Here is a 21153-nt window from a genome sequence, read left to right as displayed (position 1 = left end):
ACAACCCGAGCCAGTGATAGGCCTCCCGGTGGCCCCAAAGTTTGGAGAATAGGAATGGAACGCCGTCCTCCACAAGGGCACACTGGTCTGCCGTGCTGCACGGCCAGGATGGGCCAGGAGCTCATGCCCTGCAGACATCCTGGTCATAGGGTCCTTTCCCCAACCCACGTGACCCTCTGCACTGTGATGCCCACGATTCCTTCCAATGGGATGCCCTGAGCCAAGGCACGGAGACTCTGGGAAATCTGCTTCTGACATCTTTACATTTTGCATTTTCACTGGAAGTGAGAACAGATTTCTAATCCGTGTCCCTATTCTGCTTCCCATCAGCAGCTCTGCAGCACAGCCCCGGGGTTTCGGGCTGGGAAGGGAGTCAGCTCCTTCGGAAGCCCCGTGGGGCCCGTGCTGTGTGACCCTGACAGGCCACGCCATCCTTCCGTGTCCGCATCCATACAAGGCAGACGGAATAATGGCCGTTCTCACTGTGGGCCTGAAGCGCGGGGCATGGGAGTGGGTGTATGGAGACCACATCTCCGGGAGGAGGGCAGGGGACACGCATGGGAACCTCTTCTTCCAAACAGCATTTGCTCAGGAACGAGTGTCAGGCACTAGCTCAGTCCTGGAGATGCAGTGTGGGCAAGTGGACCCCGTTCCCACTCCCGGGGCGCACGGAGGTGGTATACTCCACGGCACGGCCTCCCACTCCGAGAGCCTCTGGGCCCTTCCGAGGGCGGCGGCTGCGAGAGGCTGACAATGGTCTGAAGTTTGCAGACTCGCCCGGAAGTCCCGGTTTCCCCTTCTCCACTTGGAACGTCTGCTGACTAGACTGAGTGTGGGAGCAAATGCAGGAGACATGCGGTTTGTACCCCTAGTAGGGACCGGGCCGCGGCTCTAAGGAGTCTGCCGTAGGTTACACGATCGGGGGCCCTGTGTTCCTCTCCAGGAAATGAACGATCACCCCGTTTTAGGAAATGGGTGAACAACCAGGGCACAGAGGGTGGAGGAACTTGGCCAAAGTCACACAGCAAAACAGCAGGGGAGGCAGACTTGCGGCCAGGTCTGCAGGGCTCCAGAGCCCATGCCCGTTTCCGGTTCTTTCCGCCAGCTCTCCTAGTCGATACACCCAAGAAAATACAAACTAGGAAGCCTTTAAAAATGATGAGGAAGGACTGTGGGAAACTGTTTACTTTGGAGTCAGCAAAATCTATGGGAATTTTTCCTCATACGCCTCCTGTGCATCCCTCTGTGCTCTTCTGGGTAGAGCTATCTCGGCGGTCGTGGTGATCAGAACCGGGACCCACACTGCAGTTCAGGGGCAGAGCCCCAGGCCTCAGTGGCCCCTCCCCGTCTGGCTCCTCGACAGGCACCCCTGGGTTTGCTCTAGGGCCGAGTCCAGCTCCGGGCACGCGGGTGACCCTCAGGGGCCATTCATGGGTGGATTTTGCTCCCTGATATCCCCAGAATGTCTCATTACAAACACAGTGCAGAGAAGGGAGGGGGCTAGGGAAGGTCACACACCAGACAGCATTCAGACAATCGGCTTCAACCAGGAAAGCTTCTCTAAAACTTCACCCAGACCAGCGTCCTCCGCAGGGACTGCTGTCTCCAGGCCAAAGGCGAGCCTCTCACGAAAATTCTGTCCCTGTGCCCCTCAACCCTCACACCATCTTTGCCGCAGCTCGGGCTGGCAAGCTGCCCCCCCAACCCCCCCAGGATCCTGGTTCCTGGATTCTCTGAACTTAGTTCAGACAACTCCTTCCTTCATAACCCTTCTTTGTCTGGTCAGCAAACTGCGCTCTCCTTCCAGAACCAACCACCACCTCCTCTGTCCAGGAGTCTTGCCTGCTGGTCTCCTTCCCCGGCACACCTTGCTTCCAGCATGGACTGTGGGCTGCTGAGTATCTGTCTGTCTGTCTGTCTGTGTCCCCCCTCAACTGTGAGCTTCTCCAGCACAGGGAGGGGCCGTGGACCCGTCTCCGAATCCCCACCCTCCAATCAAGAACGAGCCGATCAACAGCAAGCACTTTGGGATCGAAACTGCCCTCCAACTGCTTTACTGTGAATTGTACTAGTCCCACAAACATGCTTTCTCCAGCTTGAACACTGAAGCAACGCTGGGCATCATTAGAGCACGGGAATCTGGACGCACACAGAGCCGGGTCCCGGTTCCAGCCCCATCACCTCCTAATGCCCTCAAGGATGGCACCATCGGTCAAGGCCCCTGGGTGACCTCGGATGGACGCCACGGAGACTTCTCCATCCAACACCTTGCTCAGAGCTCTCAGGAGGATTCAGTGATCACACGAGACCTGAACTTGGGAAGCGTTCAATAAGCACTAGGAATCCATAACAATAACGAGAAAAGGAGAGGGTCGGCACAGGACAGACATTGAGAAGGTGACTGGTGGGACTCTGGTTTCCTTCAGTGCCCAGAGCAGAAAACACAAGGACCCCCAGCAAACCAGTTCCTTTGAGAAATGTATGCTCTTGGGGGCCGGGGCTCAGATGCGGGACTCACGAGCTCCTGGAGTTAAGAAAGGCTTTGTGCCTGCTTACATGCTGGACTCTGGGAGTGCGTGTGAGCCCAGGGGGTCGTCCCAGTGAAGAGACGTCTCTCTCTTGTACAGGGATGAGGCCTTTTGTATGTCAGGGAGGGAGATCCCAGCCTCCTGCGCTCCGGGGCTGTGGGCAAACCCGACACTCACCGTTCTGGGACCCTGCCCCGCTCTGCTCCCTTGACCTGTGACAGCGGCCGACCCCGAATGGCCCGGCAGAGCACAGACTCACGTGTGTGCTTAGCAAGCAAGAATCAATCAAAGCATCATCTTTTTTTCCCCCATGTTAAAATAGCTTCTTATTTAAAGGAACTGTATGTGGGGATGTTCAAAGTAAAAATGAAATTCACTACATGGTCATTGTCAGAAAATCCCGGGAGATGTTTGCATGTTAGCATGTGTGACAACATTACCCAATGATCTCAAAATTTAAAACAGATCTGAGCTCTCACCCAGCCACCGGGCTCGTGTACACACACACACTCCGCAATGATGCGGTCGGAGGAAACCCCGAGCCTCTTCAAAGCGAGGAACCAGACACGTACCACGGAGACTACTGTGCCTTCTTATTAAAAAAAAAAAAAATTATGTAAAATGTAAATGAGAAGAGATTCCTGCAAGAGACCTCCAAGGCCAAAATCCAAACAGCTGCTTTCTCTCTGGCTACCAGGAATTGAATTGAGAAATTTGATGAACTCAGTTGCTTCTGAAGAAGTCACAGATACAGTGACACATCAGCCCAGCAGAATCTGGAAAACATTCCAGTATGGGGCCTCACAACTCCTTCCCTCTCTAAAAGCGAAAGGAAGCAAGGGAGGAGGGGAGACGGGCTTCAGGTGCCCCTGGAAGTCTGGGAAGCAGGTCATCGCCACCCCAGTGAGCCCACACGCTGTTCCCCAGGGTGAGGCTGTGGCCGGGCTGCAGAATTTACAGGAGCACCAGGACTCAGTCATTAGTATCAAGACTATGCGATGCCGCATTTCCAAAATCGAAACTCCTGCAGAGAATCCATAGTGAACAAATAGCACCATTTTAAATACTTTTTCCTTTTGCTTCCAGGGCCTGTATTTACTTGTGTGTCCTAAAAGGCTGTCGAGTTGCACAGCCGGGAGCCCCAGCTGGGGGAGGTGTGGGGCGGCTTTGGGAGAGCAAACAGGAGGAACGCAAGCTCACGGCTCAGCTGTGTCGGTGAAAAAAAAGCTTTTGCTGAGTAACGCGGAAATGGATCTGAAACATATGGATTAAGTTCGTCCGAAAATAAACACAATTTTTAAAGGAAAGGAAAAGTACTTAGCCACCATGTTTGAGGTTTTCCTGCACCCAAACCTTTGGAAAATTAGCATACGAGTGAATTACTCAGCGCTTGTAACACAGTCAGCTTTCAAATCCGCTGCTCCTAAAACCACCAGTTTGCTTCAAAACATTTTTTTTCATGTTTTGCCCAAATCTGTTCCTTTACTCACTCCTCTTGAGGCTCAGTCCTGTTATTCTCTACAGGAAGAAGAAAGCTTTGCACACCCGCCCTCAGCCCGGGAGGCTCTGGGGCCCCAGGATTGGGAGATTCTAGAGGACCGAGCTGGGACTCAGTGCTGGGACTCGGTGCCACCCCCTCCCCCACTCACAACAAGGACCAGAGCCCTGGAAAGAAGGCAGGTGAGCGGAGCATTGGACTAGGAGCTGGACGCATGCCCTCGTGGCTCACCAGCAGACACCATTGCCACCCGGGAGCAGAGAGAGCCACGCATGGCCTCCACATTCAGGGGACAGCTCAGAATCACCACCAGCCTCCCCCAGACAGTTCCGTGGGATCTAGGGAACCAGGATCTTTGGTCACCTGTTCCCAAAATTCAGGGCAACACAGGAGCCAGCCTATGTCCAGCCTTAGCAAGCCGGGACAGGCTGAATCCCTGTGGTTTGGGAGTCAAGTCCAAGTTCAGGGTGTTCCAGGGTCTAGGGTGACATGGTCTGAAGCAAAGACTGCTTTGGACATGCGGCCAGCTGCCCCCAAATGGTGAGGCTGCTGGTCACCCACCAGCACAGCAGCCCTCCCTGACACTGCCCGGATGGTCGGATGCCCGCCCCCCCAGAGGGAAATGCCACCCTCCGCGTTCCCCTGCTGAGGCTCCTCACAGAGATGGGGGTCCTCCAAGTTCTCCAGACTGACCGTGGGTCACTTTGATCACCTTAAATCAGTCATGTGATCTTCATTCTAGAGCTGGGTCCGTGCCCAGAAGGGTTTCTTCAGATCCCCTTCTAAGGTTATGAGGACCGCCCGTTGGTGAGGACAGGGCTCTCTCTGGGTGTGGTCGCATTCAGAGCATGGACTTCCTCCCGCAGAGGAGCTCTGGGAGAGGCGAGCAGGAGCCTCAGCCTGAACCGGAACCTTCCGCCTCACCTGGGACCAGTGCGCTTTTCCCTTTTTCTACTTCTGACTTACTGTCCCTGCTCGAACCCCACCTTCAGAAACCTCCCACATTCAAATGTGTCTACTTTACACCAGTGAGAAAAGAGGGAAGATCCTGGATACAATGTGTCGAGTCTTAGACCCTGGAAAGGAGCTATGTGTCCTTCTTGCCTGCTTTTCTAGGATCTGAGGACTCCTGGGAGAATAGATGAATGGGCAAGGTTGGAAATAAAAAGCCTTTTTTTTTTTTTTTTGCAAGAAACTCATGCCTCCCCCTGCTTGCTAGCTACAGCTTGAGTCTCCTGAGCCGGCATCTGTCATAGATCCTCGCCTCTGGAAACCCACACGCCCCACATCTGTTAGATAGTCACACACGGGGTAATTCTGGCTTCATTTTACTGATAAGTGTTGACACAAAAACAAGCAAGACATCCAAAAGATGAAGAAGACACAGCAAGACAAACCACTCTGATACGAAGCTGACACTATGGGTATGACCGCCAAAAGCAAAATGAAAAGGATCTGAGGACAGAGTTTTTCAAAGTGAGCTCCTTGGAACCCACAGAGCTCTGTGGAACCCCTCGGGGACCTCAAGATAAAAACCTACTCTCAGCCACGGGCATTTTTTATCTGGCTTGTAAATGAGGTTTATTAAGATTTTGTTGGGAAAAAAATTATGATTAATTTAAAATCGGGAGGCTATGAGACTAAAGGCACCAGCTGCTTAGAAAGACTCTGTCTTCTGCCAGGTATCGCCCGAGGTCTGGGCGGGGAAGGGAGCAGAAGCACGTGGGCCATAAGGAGCTTTTCGCGTGTGGAAGGATGCAAGAGCTAAGAGGTTTAAGCCTGCCTGTGCTTCTGGATCTTTCCCTGTGGCCCTTTCTCTGTGGGCATCCCCGTCTGAACTCCACTCCCCGAATCCCACCTTTGCCTCCTGGGAAAATTCCTATCAACTCCTGCTAATCCTTCCAGAAGCACCATATTGGCCCTTCCCAGCGAAGCTTCCCGGGACATTTTTGGCTCCACCTGTCCTCCACTGGCCCCACCCACCACTCCTCCTGACCCACGCACTACAGCCCCCATCACAGTGCGTGGTAGCTTCCCACCGGGGTGGCTTGCTCCCCCAGCTAGACCGTTAGCTCTGGAGGGTGCAGACGGTTTCTTTAATCCTGCCCCCCACCCTTGCCCGGGGGCTAACACAGCACCTACACGTGCAAGGTGATGGAAACATTGTACTCAATTTTTTTCTGCCTCCAGACGCAGTGGACGGACAGAACACAACTGCACAGCTCTGTCTTGGGCTGACTGTCAGGCATCTGCGATGCTCATTCCCACGGAAATGCCACAGGGAGGGGGGCTGGGGAAGATAATGGAGGTTTGCGTTTCATTTTTCGGTTTTAAAAAAAAAAAGCTGCGATCCTCCGAGTCAAGTCGTCTAAATGTAAACAAGCATTCTCTGTGTCTGGAACCCGAGTGAGATGAGACTCCCCAAGTGATCTCTTAATGCCCGCAAAATTACATTCAGACGTCTCTGCCAGGCAGAGATAAATTGCCATTTGCACAATGGTCTTGCACTTAAAAGTAACTCGGTTCAGAGAGCTGGAAAATTTATTAGGGCAGGGAAAAGGGGGACTCAAAGGGGTCCACGATATTTAGTCTACTGATAAGACAGTTTGCGAGCAACAATAATTACCTCCAAGAATTTGAAGGGTCATCATAAGGTCATTAGGAGGACACAGGCCCACTGGACCGCATGCACTCAGACAGACACCAGAAACGGACTTAAAACCCACCAGGAAGAGCAGAGCTAGGTTATAGCCCCCGGAGCCTCCCAAGGCCTCAGTGGACCCGCAGCATCCCCTGGGAGCTGATTGGAGATGCAGACCCTTGGGCCCACCCCGCCCCACCTCCCGGCCAATCAGAGTTTGTGTCTTAACACCATCCCACACACACGTTTGCATATTCAAATCTACTCAACGGAGGGCTGGCCACTGCCTCTTATTCAGTCAGGGGCCCAGACCTCAGAGCCCTCAGCAGGAGCTCCTGTCCCTAGACAGGCCCAAACAGTGCAGTGGGCTCCCCGGGCATCCCCACTGCGACGTCCACGATCAGGAGAGGCAGTAGTCTGGCCCGGATCCTTTACACCACGGAGGGACCAGCTTCCCGACTCGCCTTCCCCATAACACAAAATGCCTAACGGCTGAGCTCTTGGACAGGGACAGCTGAGAGAAGCACACAGGGGTTTTCAAAAGCAGTTGTCTGGTCAAAGCACTTTAAACCCAAAGTTATAGCTAAATCCGTCACGTGTCTGTCCTTGCAGGAGATTCAAAGATAACACCTCAGCAGTTTCCCAATGCAGGAGCCAGACTGTCGGGGCTGGAGAGAGAGAAACCTCCTCCCACAGAGTCCCAGGGGGCACGGGTGGCCGCTGTGCTCCCCAGGGCTCAGACACTCACAGGGGCTGGGAAGGGGAGGCTGGACCTGTGTGCTTGGAGCCACACTGAGCCTGGAGAGGGGCCCTTGAAAGCATCAGGGTTAGAGGAGAAGGGCAGCTCCTCTCTCTCTGGGTGGGGAAGTGTGTTTCCTGGCACGGAGGGAACTGAGCAGAAAGCAAATGTATATTTGATGACATTTCTCTGCAGGCAGCCTCCCTTCTGAAGAGCCAAGTTTGAACAAAGCCTGGCACGAGAGGACACAGAGGCCAAGGAAAGAGGCAGAGGAAACAACCAGAAGTGAGGATGGCCCCCACGGGGAGTGGGCTGCGGCGGAGGTACAGATAGTGATCTGAGTCACTGCCGTAGCCAGCCAAGGCCTGCCCAGTTCCACCAAGTTCCCATGGGCCAGGCTCTCGGGCAAGGAGGCTCGGGGCCCAAGGGAGACTGGTCGAGAAGACACTCAGCACTGAGAAGTGTCCCTCTGTACCTACAGCCACTCCTAACTCCTCCTAACCTGACCAGATATAAGAGAGCAAGGTACACAATCCTTCCACCGTCCACACAACAGGAAAAATCCAGCACTAGGAGGCAACCGATGCATTACACAGACGAGATCGGGTATCTGGGTATCTGCTGTTGTGTGGAGAGAACGATGTTGCCAGATAACCCCTCACGGATATGGGGTCTTACGGAAGCAGCCCACACACATAATTCCATTCCTCATAAGAACCCATCCCACACACTTGCATTTCTCTCTGGAGCTAGAACTACAAATGCGTTTCTTCTACAATGCCTGCGGCTCTGCTGAGACCATATGGGGGGTCACTCCGGCGGCAGGGTTCCCAGAAGGCTGAGCATAACTGAACGCTCCCCTCTCATTCTGCTGTCCCTCTCCTGATCGCCACTCGTGCCATCGCACAGGCCAGTCCCAGAGACTCAGCCGCCGCCGCAGGACAGAGAGAGTGCCCCGGGGCCCGCGGACGGCCCCCTGCTAGCTCCTGTACCAGGCCCTCCCCCCACTTGCCCTGACTCCAGCAGTGCTCTGGAGGTCAGTTGTGTTCCTACCAGAAAGCGGCATGTGTTGGGTGAAGTCCAGGGTAGAGAGCCAGGGCTTCAAGGTCAGCCGGGTCCAGCCTCCTGCTCCATTCACACCACCGGGGAGATGGAACTCACGGGAAGACTCCCAGCATCTGTACTGCATCCTTGAGCTCCACGCCTTTGAGATGGAGGGAGCTAAGATGACTTCTGATCTACTAAGGAGAAAAAAAAAAATAGATGAAAAAATCTAAAACCACTAGAATGTGAAACTGGCAGAAACACACGCCCACGTGCACATACACACTTTTTGGGGGGAAAAAAATTCCAAGTGTGAGATTAGGCGCATTATGATTCCATTATCCAAACAGCATGGTATTAGTGATTTTCACCGGACGGAACCCCAAATGCAGAGCTGGAGGGAATCTTCCAATCCAGCTGGGACCAAGTAAGTGGCCAGCGCTCCAGGCAGAGCTGTGTCCTAGTCAGGACGTCACAGCCAAGCTGGGCTCCTCCGTGAATGGCTGTGTGGCTTCCTACATGGCAAGGACCCCACAAGGCGCTGCCCCACACAGCAAACCCTCCGTCCAGCTTGCAGCAACCCAGGAATGGGGACCATGGAGCCACTCCCCATCCGGACCCAAGAAAAACCCCTTCCCTCCCCCAGCAAGACTAGCAGGGCTTTTGGAAGAGCCTGCCTTCTTTTGAGAGAAGGCTCAGGGAGAATTCGTCCTCAAATCTGGAGGGCAATGATAATATTTTGAAAACAACTTACTTTATCTTACTTCCAATTGCGGCAGGTGAGAAACACAGGGGCCTGATTTGTCTCCCCCAAATTCTCCCATGTATCTCTGTACACCGTTTCTATTAACACCGTCATCAGCTTCAGCACTGTCATGACTTCCATCCACAGGTTCTCCAACACGGACACGGAGCGGGAGACGGAGTCCCTGTCAAGCAGTTGCTGGTTAGCGGACGGCTGGGGCTTCAAAGGAAACGCACAGCTATCTGTTACAAATACCTGTAATGGCTACCATTTTAAGAGCATTCTGCGTGCTCAGCGAGGAGCTAAGTGCTTTATATTGGGCCACTTTAGTTCTCATTAACAACCCTGCCAGGAAAGCGTGTGCTCCTAAGGTATAAGGAGCAGGCACCATGCTCTAGGGACTTCCACACACACGTGCTGTCTCAAAAAAGAAGATGCTTGATTATTCCCGCTCCCAAGGACCTCCAGCAGTCACACGCAGAATCAGACCTTAGACATTTTATTTTTTTTACAGATTTTATTTATTTATTTGTTAGAGAGAGAGAGAGGGAGCGAGCATGAGCACAGGCAGACAGAGTGGTAGGCAGAGGCAGAGGGAGAAGCAGGCTCCCCGCTGAGCAGGAGCCCGATGTGGGACTCGATCCCAGGACGCTGGGATCATGACCTGAGCCGAAGGCAGCCGCTCAACCAACTGAGCCACCCAGGCGTCCCAGACCTTAGACATTTTAAAACAGAGGAAGATACGCACTTCCGTATGAGCACAGTGGGCTAAAGGAAAACCCCAGCCCAGGCCCTATCTTATCAGGGAAAGGAGATGTGCACAGAGGAACCCCTACAGGTTCTCGCCTCCCTGTTTCCAAGCAACCAACTTGAAAAAGCATCAACTGGGCCCAAGAGGAACCTTTGGGGGCTTCTGTAAGGGTGTTCTACACCATGGAGAAGGCAATCAGGACCAGAAAACAGCATGGGTGTTTTTGCAAATGAATCCAAACACATTATCAATAACTTGTTCTATTGGATTCTTCTCCATCCTGTCTCTGTGACTCTGAAACTAATATCTCTTCCCACCACCAAATTTGCCAAATAGTCTGATAAAAGGTAGCATGGCTCATGCTGTGTACGGAGAAGCAGTCCGAGCAGTCCCTAATTAGGTCTGGTCTGATCTCACTGCCTCAGTCAGATGCTCAGGAGTCACACATTAGAACACTCCTGAAGGGGCTCACGGTGTTACAGCAAAGCCGGGGACCCCCTCCTGCCACACACCACGCCAGAGATCCTGTTCCGAGCTCAGCTGCAAGTCGGCCTAGGACCCAGTCACCAAACACGGCCTCCTTTATTCTCCTGAGAGGTTCATGTGACCTTGGGACAGGCTGCAATGGACTTTCAAAAACTAGCTGTCCCTCTCCTTCTGTCCTGCACCCCAACACCTGGAGTCTGGAATGCTCGAGACCCAGGGCCGCAGACCCGGAGAGGAGGAAGTGGCTGGGAGCTGTCCATGGTGGCGCCGCGCCTGGACACGCAAAGCCGCGGGCTTCCAGCCCCCCAGGCGCTCTCCAGACCGCCGGAATGGAGAGGCTCGCTCCCAGGTTCACCGTCTCCGGGGCTGGGGCTGCAGCCAGCACTGGCTCATACATCAAAAGATTACTTTCAAAAGAGAGTTCTCACCTGTGGGCAACGTTGGCTGCGCCGAGCGAGACTCAGGACCTCAAAGCCGGCTGCTGGAGGCGCGCCTGGGACGGCGGTGGTGGTGTTCGACCCTTGGGGACCGGCGGCGGTCGCTGAGAGCTGAGAGTCTGTGGCTGACGACCTCGGGCTCACTGAGCTCCTTTCTCAAGAGCACATGCGTGCCTCCGGGTCCGTTCCAGGAGGTCTCTGGCCCTCGTTCCCCGAGCAGCGAGCTGGAGACCTGGCCACAGCCCTGGCTGGCACTCTGCACTCCGCCAGGTCTTTAACCTAATTTAACCCTTCTGGGAGCCGAGGTCCCTCGCCAGGCACCACCGAACCCTCTCCCAGCAATGCCGGGTTTGGAGACTCAGTCTAAACATCAACAGGGGCCGTGGTGTCTTTTAACATTTAATTGCACACCCCCCCCCACACACACACACCGCGCGCCCGGCGCCGGCACAACGCTGGGAGCCCGGCGCTCGCGGGAGTGCGGGAGCGGGGGGCAACGGGAGGCGGAGGCGAAACCAGAAAGAAGCCGGTGCCGAGGCCGGAGCAGCGGGGCGCAGACCTGTTGCCAGGCGCACGCCCACTGGCGCACAGTGTGAGCCCGCTCTCTGTCCGCGGGACTCTGCGACTCCGCGACCCGACCCTCAGAGCGGTCTCTCGTCCGCAAGCCACAGTCCCGAGCGCGAGACCCCCCTCCCTCAGCCACTGAGAAGTGGGGGCCTCTACGGAAAGCAGGGTCCAACCCCCCCCCCCCACACACACACACACGCACACAAACTCAGATTGAGACGCGCTCCGGGAACACCGGCGCCCCTGGCACCTGCTGCTTGCAAAAGATCGCAGGATCTCGGCGAAACCTCCCAGAGGACAGTGACAGGGGCGTGTGCCCATCAACAGACGCCCGGACAGACAGACAGAGGCGGACCGCAGAGCAGAGCGGACAGACCGCCAGAAGCCGAGAATGGGTACCGTTCGCCCGTGGCCGGTGGAGGCGGCGGCCCCGCGCCCTTCCTTCCCCACGGAGGCTCCCGCAGTCGGGCAGCCTGGCGCGCCGGCCCGGCCCTCTTACCTCGCGGTCGGGAGCCGAGACGGCGGCACGTCCCGCGGGCCAGGAGCGCGGCGGCCCGGGCGATCCGGGGGCACAGCGACGGGCTCCGCGAGCTCCGGGGATGCGGGCGGCAGAGGGGTGGCTCGTCTGAAGACGTGGGGTTCCGCGCGCGGCCGCGCTCTGCCCCGATGCCCCCGGCCTCTCGCGCCCGCCCGGTCACACTGGCCCGCGCCGCGCTCGGCTCGCGCTCCCCGGCGTCCGCCCGAGCGGCGGCTTTTATAGCGCTTGGCGGCTCTGGGCGCCGCGCCGGCCGGGCTGGCTCCTCCCCGGGGCCCCAGACGCCCGCCCCCGGCCGACCGCCCCTCGCCCGACCGGCCCCGGGCGGGCTCTGGCGGCCGCTCTGGGAGGCGCAGACCCGAGCCCGCCGAGCCGGGGCGCGCGGACAGCGGAGCGCCGCGGCCGGGTGAGGGCGCTGGAGCCCAGGGCGCAGGGAGCTGCCAGCGCGGGTTCTCGGCCGCGAGGGGCTGGGGGGCCTGGAGGGCTTACGACCCTGCTCCCGGGGACCGGCGGCCGAGGGAAAACTCCTGCGTCTGCTGGAGTGACCACGACAAGGGGCTCAGGGCTGTTAAGTCTCAGGATCTTGGGGGGGGGTGTTTTTTGTTTCTTGTTTTTTTTTAACTTAACAGAAAAGAGTGGCCTTGGAAAGATCCTGGCGTAGGCGACCCAGTGTTTGTCTAAGGGCAACACGTTCAAAGAAAACTTCATTTGAAACCGGTCAGACACCCCAAGTCATGTGGCTGCAGACACAGGCCTTACCCCTCTGGGGGTCAGTGTCCTCATCAGGGAAATGGGTTCTATGAGGCTTCCTGCCGGGACTGGGGGGACAGTGGAAATGAGGTGGCGACAGTACAGATACACAGCACACAGTAGGTGCTCAATGAGTTACTATCCTTCCTGCGTTCTTCTAACTACACAGACCAAGGTCCTCAAGGGTCAGAGCAAACAAGTATGATGCAGACTGTCCCCTTCCTGAGGAAACAGGGCAAGTAGAAAGAGCATGTGAGGGGCGCCTGAGTGGCTCAGTGGGTTAAGCCTCTGCCTTTGGCTCAGGTCGTGATCACAAGGTCCTGGAATCGAGCCCCGCATTGGGCTCTCTGCTCAGCGGGAACCTGCCTCCCCCCCGCCCCCGCCACTAACTTGCTGGGGGGCCAGTGTCACCCACTGCCCTTCCCGGGGTCTCTGCTTATTGTTTGTAAGATGGGGGCTGTGATACAAGTTCTCCCTCCTGTCCACTTTTTTGGAGTTGATGACTCAACCCTCCCTCGCTAGCTGGAGCCCCCAGAGTGTGCTTCTCTTTTCCCTTAAAGCCAGCACCCTGCGAGAACCAGCTCTGCAGGCAAGGTCCTCATTGTAAGGCGGCACACACCAGCCGCAAGAACCCACTGCCGAGCGACAGGCAGAAGCTGCTGGAGCCTGTTCCTGCGCTCAGGGCTGGGACAGAGCCCTGACTCTTTAGCTAAACTAAGGAAGGCCTGTGTTCCTCCCCAGGCCCTTCCCAGAGAGCTGGTCTTGACCCTCACTGGGCTCAGTTAGAACCCTCAGCCCTTCCTTGACTTCTTGAAAGCCCCAGCCGGATGCTGTGGCAAGCACCCCTTGCCCACCTCTCCTTTCCAGCAAGCTTAGCCGGAACCACCTATGTCCCCTCCCCACCACACCATAATTTCTGGTTCCTTTCCTTTCTTAAGGAGGAACCCCAGACACCAGGACCCACAAACACCGGGAGGAGGCTGAGCATCCGGCCGCACAGAGAAAGGTCAGCTTTGAATCAGCCTTGCTTGGAGCACGAAGAGCTACGGGGGAGATTTCCCCCCACTCCCATCAGCAGAGAGTCGACCTGCTGCCCAGGCACCGAGACACTAAACAGTAAAGAAAGACCCTTGTCGGGTGATGCGCTCAGGGAATGACTTAGTCATGTGTTCTTGACGTGCAGAAATACCCAGCACATTCCTCTGGTATCCGGCTTTTTTTTATCTCGGGCCAATGCCCTGGGGAGAAAGTAAGGCTGACGGATGGCAAACAGGCTCCACATGTCAGAAATCAGACTCGGACGGAGCTCCATCGGCGCTCACTGGGCCTGTGACGGATACCATGTGCCAGGTGACCCTCTGGGGCCCAGTGTCGGCCAGCTGGTTCTGGTGACGTGCCTATCCAGACTTGCCTCAATGAGTGGGCTTTTGCAGGTGTAGACAGAGCAGCGGCTTGAGAAGGGCAGGATCGGTTTTCTGGTTCTTATCAGAATCCCCGGGGAGAGTGTCCAGACAGAGGAAACCATGCTGCTCTGCCCAGAAAGCCTGCCCTTCCTCCAAGCCGGCTCTTGGCCTCCGCCGCCTGCCCCAGGTGGACGTGAGATGCGGCCCTCAGCCCATCCTGCGGATAGAACAGCCTGTGCACTCACGGCTCCCGCGAATGCCCAAGTCTGGCATCCTTGGGGGGCTGGTGGGGCGCAAGCCTGCCCCTCAGAGCGGGGGTCACCACCCGCCATCTACCTGCTGACCAGCAAAGCCCGTCCCTGGGCTCATGGCAGCCTCCCTGCGAGGCGTCCAAAAGGCTGGCCACACCTGCGGCTCCATCCCCCAAGCCTCCAGACGAGGTTTTCCCAGGAAAAGGGCAGGCAGACCGGAATAGGGGGGTGCGTGGGGAGATGGGAATGAGAACGCAGCGGGAGGATGGAGTGAGTGGGCTGTTCGTGGCAAGGCTTCCCGCAGACCCTGCTGAAAAATCAAACCAACATCAGGCGTCCCCATCCTGGGAGAAGAGGCTCGCCAGCCACGGGTGTGCCTAAATTCCACCAACAGGGGTCGCCCTCGGACGCCAAGCCTGAAGCTGGTTTGGGAGAAAGGGAAACTCCCAGCCTGCGTCCTGGGGCCCGATTTCCAGGACGAACAGTGGCTCAGTTCCTGTTCTGTTGCTTGCACAGGAGGTGGCCCAGCCAAGAAGACACAAGTCCTTAATTTTTCTGGTGAGTGGAGGTCTGTGCTGGAATTTGGGACGGGAAGTCTTCGAGCAGGGGCCAACCACTTGCAAGCTCTAAACGTGGGTTTCTCCATCTCCTTCTCCAAACTCATCCTTGCCGTAGAGAAGGAACATTCCTTCCTGTGTCTTTTTTTTTTTTTAACTGTCTGACATACTTGTGTGCCAGAGGTGATGTTTTCCCATCACGTATTGCTTTTCCCTGAATGCAAAGATTATGCATGTGCCTTGCGGGGGGGGGGGGGGACACAAGTTGGAAAATTCAGAAAATGGACAGAGGAAAGGTCACCTCATTGCAAACCTAATGTGTGTATATTACCAAAAAATTGAAAAATACAGAAAAGCGCAAAGGAATAAAATCATGGCTGCCCAAGGGTCATCTGCTAAGTTGCAGCCGACAGAGAAATACTCCTCCACAGAGACATTACCCAGATGCGCGAATGCATGCGGCTAATTTCTCTGTAAGCAGTTCCCTTGTTTAGCTCACAATCCTTCTCCTCCACCAGCTTGCACGTCCCGGAGAGCAGGAGCAGGAGCAGGACTCGCTTCTTTTCACCTACAATAGCCCCTACGGCGTCCTGCCCAGAGTCCGTAGGTAGGAGGCATTGACATTGTGAGTGAATGGATACGCAGAAGCATTTTTAATTAAAATAATATACACGGAGTTCATGGGAACAGAAACCCAAGGGGTTCATACACATTCGAAAAGAGGCTCCACTTTGCACATAAACACAGAAATGCAAATTAAGGCTACACGGAAATATTGGACTGGCAAAACTCCAGAAGTTTGGTGGTATTGCCTTTGTTGGGGGGTGGGGATCTGGTGAGGGTGAAGGACGGACGGACCCTGGCCTCAGACATCGCTCGGGAAAGCTTAAACTGGTACAGTCTCTGAGGGCGGTTTGCCAAGATTTAGGAAAATGTACATTACATTTGACTCAGCAATTCCACTCCCAGGAATTAACCCTATGGATGTATTTGCACAACGTGTGAAATGACACGGACAGAGTTCTACTGCAGCTCTACTTGTAACAGTACCGGACTGGGAACAGCCAAAACGCAACTAATAGAGCTAATTAAGTTATGTTACATCTGCACAATGGAATACTATGCAACTATTTTTTTTAAAAGGATAAGGATACATTTTGTATACTAAAATAAAAAAAACAACCAGGGGCATCTGGCAGGAAGAGCATGTGATTCTTGATTTGGGGGTCATGAGTTTGAGCCCCACGTTGGGTATAAAGATTGTTTAAATAAATAAAACTTTATTTATTTAATTTATTTACCTTCATTTAATTTATTTATTTACCTGGGTGGTTCAGTTGTTGAAGCATCTGGTTTTGGCTCCGGTCATGACCCCAGGGGCCTCAGACGGAGCCCCATTTTGGGTTCCCTGCTCAGCGGGAGTCTGCTTCTCCCTCTGCCCCTCCCCCCACTCGTGCTCTCTCTCTCTCTCTCTCTCTCACTCTCACTCTCAAATAAAAATCTTAAAAATAAACGAATGAGGGCGCCTGGGTGGCTCAGTGGGTTAAGCCGCTGCCTTCGGCTCAGGTCATGATCTCAGGGTCCTGGGATCGAGTCCCACATCGGGCTCTCTGCTCAGCAAGAAGCCTGCTTCCCTCTCTCTCTCTCTCTGCCTGCCTCTCCGTCTACTTGTGATCTCTCTCTGTCAAATAAATAAATAAATAAATAAAAATCTTAAAAAAAAAATAAACGAATGAATGAGTATAAATATGTACATAAAATAATTAAAAATTCAAGTGTAAAGCAATGTATATGGCAAGCTAAAATTTGGACAAAAGGAGAAGGGATAAAGAACATCTGTTTGCATTCACTTATAGATGCTTGAGGAATCCTCTAGAATGATCCAAAACAAACTAACAGCATGGTTTCCTGTCTGCCCTGGTGGTGGTTTTGGTGGGTGTAGGAAGATGGAAGACAAGAATAGGAAATACACTTTTCCTTGTATGAGTGTTTGTACCTTTTGATTTTTGAACGAAGGGTGAATTTATTACCCAGGGGAAAAAAGCAAATAATTATTTAAATGGCAAAAATATCATGTCACATATAATACTAAGCCTTTTCTTTTCTTTTTTTTTTTTTTTAATACTAAGCCTTTTCTTTCACATAATAGTATACCATAAACACATCCCCAAGACTTTTTTTTTTTTTAAGTAAATTCTACACCCAGCATTAGGCTCCAGCTCTCGACCCTGAGACCAAGAATGGCACACTCTACCCACTGAGCCAGCCAGGAGCCCCTACTTCCCCTAGCCTTAAGTCTCTTTCAACATCAGTTTCAAGCAGCATACCATTCTTAATACGGACATAATTTATATAATCAACCCCCCCCCATTCTTGATTCCAGTGTTCTAAATAAGGCAGTGATTTTTAACATATTTGCACTTCTCTCTCTCATTATTTCTCTGGGAGAAATTTAGATTCGCACCAACTTACAGCCAAGTTACCCTCTAGGAAAGTTAGACCCATCTCCACACCACTGATCTACACAGGAGAGGGCCTGTTTCGCCGGGTCCTAAGGCCCAGGACTGTTGTTTATTAACCCACTGCCAACATGGTAAAGAAATTTCATTGGAGGTTTAGTTTTCATTGCTTCTGTTTCTGGCCCAGCTGAACACTGATGTGAGTAGATGTTACGAGAGAATTAACATGGGGGGGGGGGGGTGGCTAAGACTGCATGATATTAGACAGTGTCCTGGTGTGCCAATGACCCATGGTAGGTTTATGCAAAGAAGACATCCAGATAGTCGACAAGCCGTGAAAAGATGCGCCCCGTCACTCATCATGGGGGAAATGTTAATCAAAACCACAACGAGCTAGCACCTCACACTCACTAGGACATCTACTATCAAAACAAAACAAAACAAAAACACGGAAAATACCGGCGCTGACGAGGATGTGGAGAGATGGTGCCCTACTGGTGAGAATATAAAATGATGCAGGCACCATGGAAAATAATATGGCATTCTTACAAAAACTAAAAACCGGGGATGCCTGCGTGGCTCAGTCAGTGAAGCGTCTGCCTTAGGTTCAGGTCCATGATCCTGGGGTCCTGGGACCAAGTCCCAAATCTGATTCCCTGTTTGACTTTTTTTTTTAAGATTTTATTTATTTATTTGACAGAGAGAGATCACAAGTAGGCAGAGAGGCAGGCAGAGAGGAGGAAGCAGGCTCCCCGCGGGGCCGAGAGTCAGATGCGGGGCTCGATCGCAGGACCCTGAGATCATGACCTGAGCCGAAGGCAGACGCTTAACCCACTGAGCCACCCAGGCGCCCCTGGTTCCCTGTTTGACTGGGAGTCTGCTTCTCCCTCTCCCTCTGCCCCTCCCCTTCTCCTCCTGCGTGTGCTCCGTCTCTCATTCTCTCTCTCAAATAACTAAATAAAATCTTAAAAAAAATAAAAACAGAACTACCATATAATCCAGCAATCCCACTTCTGGCGATATATCCAAATGAGTTGAAAGCAGGGTACGAAGAGGTATTTGTGCGTTCCTGGGCACTGCAGCATTATTCACAGTAGCCGAAAGGTGGGAACTACCCGAGTACCATCAGCTGACGAATGGACACTCAAGACGGGGTATAGGCATACGATGAAATGTACTCAGTCTTAAAAGGAAGGAAATCCTGACTCCTGCCACAACGTGCAACAACCTTGAGGACATGACGCTCAGGGGAATAAGCCAGCCACGGAAAGATGAATACTCTATGTGTCCTCTTCCATGAGGTACCTAAGAGTCAACAGATTTAAGGGTCGAAACCGGAAAGTGGCTGCCAGGGCCTGGGAAGACGGGGAAGGGGGAGCTGGTGTTGAACAGACAGAGAGTTTCCATTCTGCAAGATTACAAAGTTCTGGATGTCGTTTGAACACCGAGGTGAACATACTCGACGCTGTCAGCTCCCCACTTGAAAATGGTTGAGATGGTGACCTTTGTGCCGTCTGTACTTTACCGCAGTTTCAAAAAGAAAAGCAGCATTACAAAGAAATGACGGCTGGAGCTTTCCTTCCAGAGCAGATGATCCCGCTCCGCTCCCAACGCTCCGACTGACTTCTCACTTGCGGCAAAATCTGGGGAATGGACGCTGCTGGGACCAGAGTTGGTCTCCGCGCACTCCGTCAGCTCTCCACCTGTCTCCCTGTTTGCTCAGTGCACCAAGTACGCTCCAGCCCGAGGGCCCCTGTCCTGGCTGTTCCTTCTGCCCAAAGCGCCCTTCACACAGGCCGCCCCTCCCCCAGGATTCTGCGAGATCCCGTCCCGGACTTCAGTCAGGTGTTCGCTCAAAAATCACGTGGGAGAAAGTTTTTTTCCGTCCTCTTACACACTTAGGCTCCATCACCCTCCCTCCCAGCCCATCCTCTTACCCTGATTTATTTTCCTTCTTTTCCCTTTCTCAGTTGTCCCTCTACCGTGGGAGTATGAATGTCAGAAATACAGTCATTTTACTAACCGTGTCCCCCCTGTCCCCTCACGCCTAGGACAGCGTCTCGGCAGAGGAGCAGACACTCCCACACCGTCCGCGGACTGAACGCCCTCCGACGACCTCGTCGTCACACCCGCGCACGAGAGTGCATTGACAGTGGGCGGACACAGCAAACACGGTTTGTCTTCAATCCCTACATGCTGGGGATCTTTCCCCAAAGATCCACGACTGTGTTTCAGGAGATCGAGGGCACTGCTGCTCAGAAAGGCCTCCTTGTCCCTCTTCTGCACGGAAGACACAAAGGCTCCCTTCACGACTCAGGACGGAGGTCGCCGCCATGGGGATCTCTTTCCTGATCGCTCCCACCCCGAGTCATCCTGGAGGCTTGTAGGGAAGTCTGTGCTGGGAGCACAGCAGATGCGTGACCCTCTCTTCTCTGCGTCCCCCCTGGCTGTGAGCTTCGTGGCACGGACGTGCCTCACCCATCTCTCTGTCCCCAGACTAGTGCAAGGACAGACTGAGGGAATATTCAGTAGACCCCCAAGTCAATAAATAACATTTCTCCCCAGAGATGTATACAATACGCCCAAAGAGAAAGTTCCAGCATCAAAATTATATATAAACCACCCTGTTTAAATACTTGTGTGATTCCTAGACAACCCAGAAGTACATTTGCTACAACAGCATCCCTCGTGGTTTCTATGGCAACATACTAAGCACATCCAAGACTTTTTATGAGGCCACGAAACCTTTGCCTTCTTTCCCAAAGTACTGAGAGTGCGCCCGTGACGGAGTGCACGGGGAGACGGGGAGTCTCACCCACCACTAAGTCAGTCTCTGGTCCTTGAGCAAGTCCCTTCCCTTGCATGGCCTCTCGAACAGAAAGGAAAGGGCTGGACCCATCCCGATGCTGTAGACCAAATGCCTGACCCCTCAGGGCTGCCGATGTGCTTCCTGTGGCCCACGAGCTGTGTGGACGTGTCCTAAAAATGTGCCTGCCTCTCCAGGATGCCACTTCCCGTCTTCTCCCCATTGCCTGACCCGCCCCTGCCACCCCACATTCACAACGTCTGTGGGAGTCAACGGGTGTTGGCACGTGGACTAAATCCAATTGCTTGGATGGGGCGTTGAAGGAAGACGTCATCACCCCCTATCCGAGGCAAAAAGCTGGATCCGTCCCTGGCTAAGCCACGCACACAGCAGATGCTGATCTGGGAAGTGGGGGGCTCGGATTTGTGGGTTCTTCTCAGTGGGAGTTTTCAGGGATTAAGTGACCTTGTTGCAAAGGAAGCTCAGTCCCGTGGCTCAAGGCTCTTGCCGACCGGCCGGCCTTCGGGAGCCGTGTACTACCCGAAGGAAGCGGTCCCTGGTGGACTGCGACGGCTTTAACCCTGTGCTCCTGGTTACTGGTTACCGTGGCCGAAAACGGTAGGTCTTTTCTTGAACAGGGAGTAGAGGAACTATTCTCAATAGGACCCCTTTTTCATTTCCGTGTCAAATAACCTAGCTCAGAGATTTTCAAATGTTAACATGAATCGAGTCAGATCACCCATAGGGCTTGTTAAAACAGACTACTGAGCTCCCGCCCCCCTGCCCACCCCTCACCCTCCCCACCCGCCCCCCCGCTCCCCTGCCAGGTTTCTTAATCAGCCTGTGTTGGCTGGGTACCAAGAATTTGCACTTCTAATGAGTTCCCAGGTGAGGCTGCCTCTCTGGCCCAGAGACCACACTTTGAGAACCCCTGCTCTAGCATGATGGGATCTGGC

The 21153-nt window shown here is 54.0% G+C and overlaps 1 protein-coding gene across 2 annotated transcripts in view; it reads right to left on the bottom strand.

The window, feature by feature from the left end:
• CEMIP (cell migration inducing hyaluronidase 1) overlaps window positions 1-12179 on the bottom strand; it is a 128358-nt gene extending 116179 nt beyond the window's left edge. The window contains exon 1 of one of the 2 annotated variants that reach the window (XM_047736183.1): window positions 11936-12179. The gene's annotated coding sequence lies outside the window, so the exon portion shown is untranslated. The remainder of the gene's footprint in view (window positions 1-11935) is intronic. The other variant, XM_047736182.1, reaches the window with a different exon arrangement.
• Window positions 12180-21153: the final 8974 nt, after the last annotated feature.

Source organism: Lutra lutra, chromosome 7, assembly GCF_902655055.1.
Source record: "Lutra lutra chromosome 7, mLutLut1.2, whole genome shotgun sequence".
In the NCBI taxonomy this organism is placed as follows: Eukaryota; Metazoa; Chordata; class Mammalia; order Carnivora; family Mustelidae; genus Lutra; species Lutra lutra.
The sequence above is the reverse complement of the archived record's forward strand: the minus strand, read 5'-3'. Positions and strand labels throughout refer to the sequence as shown.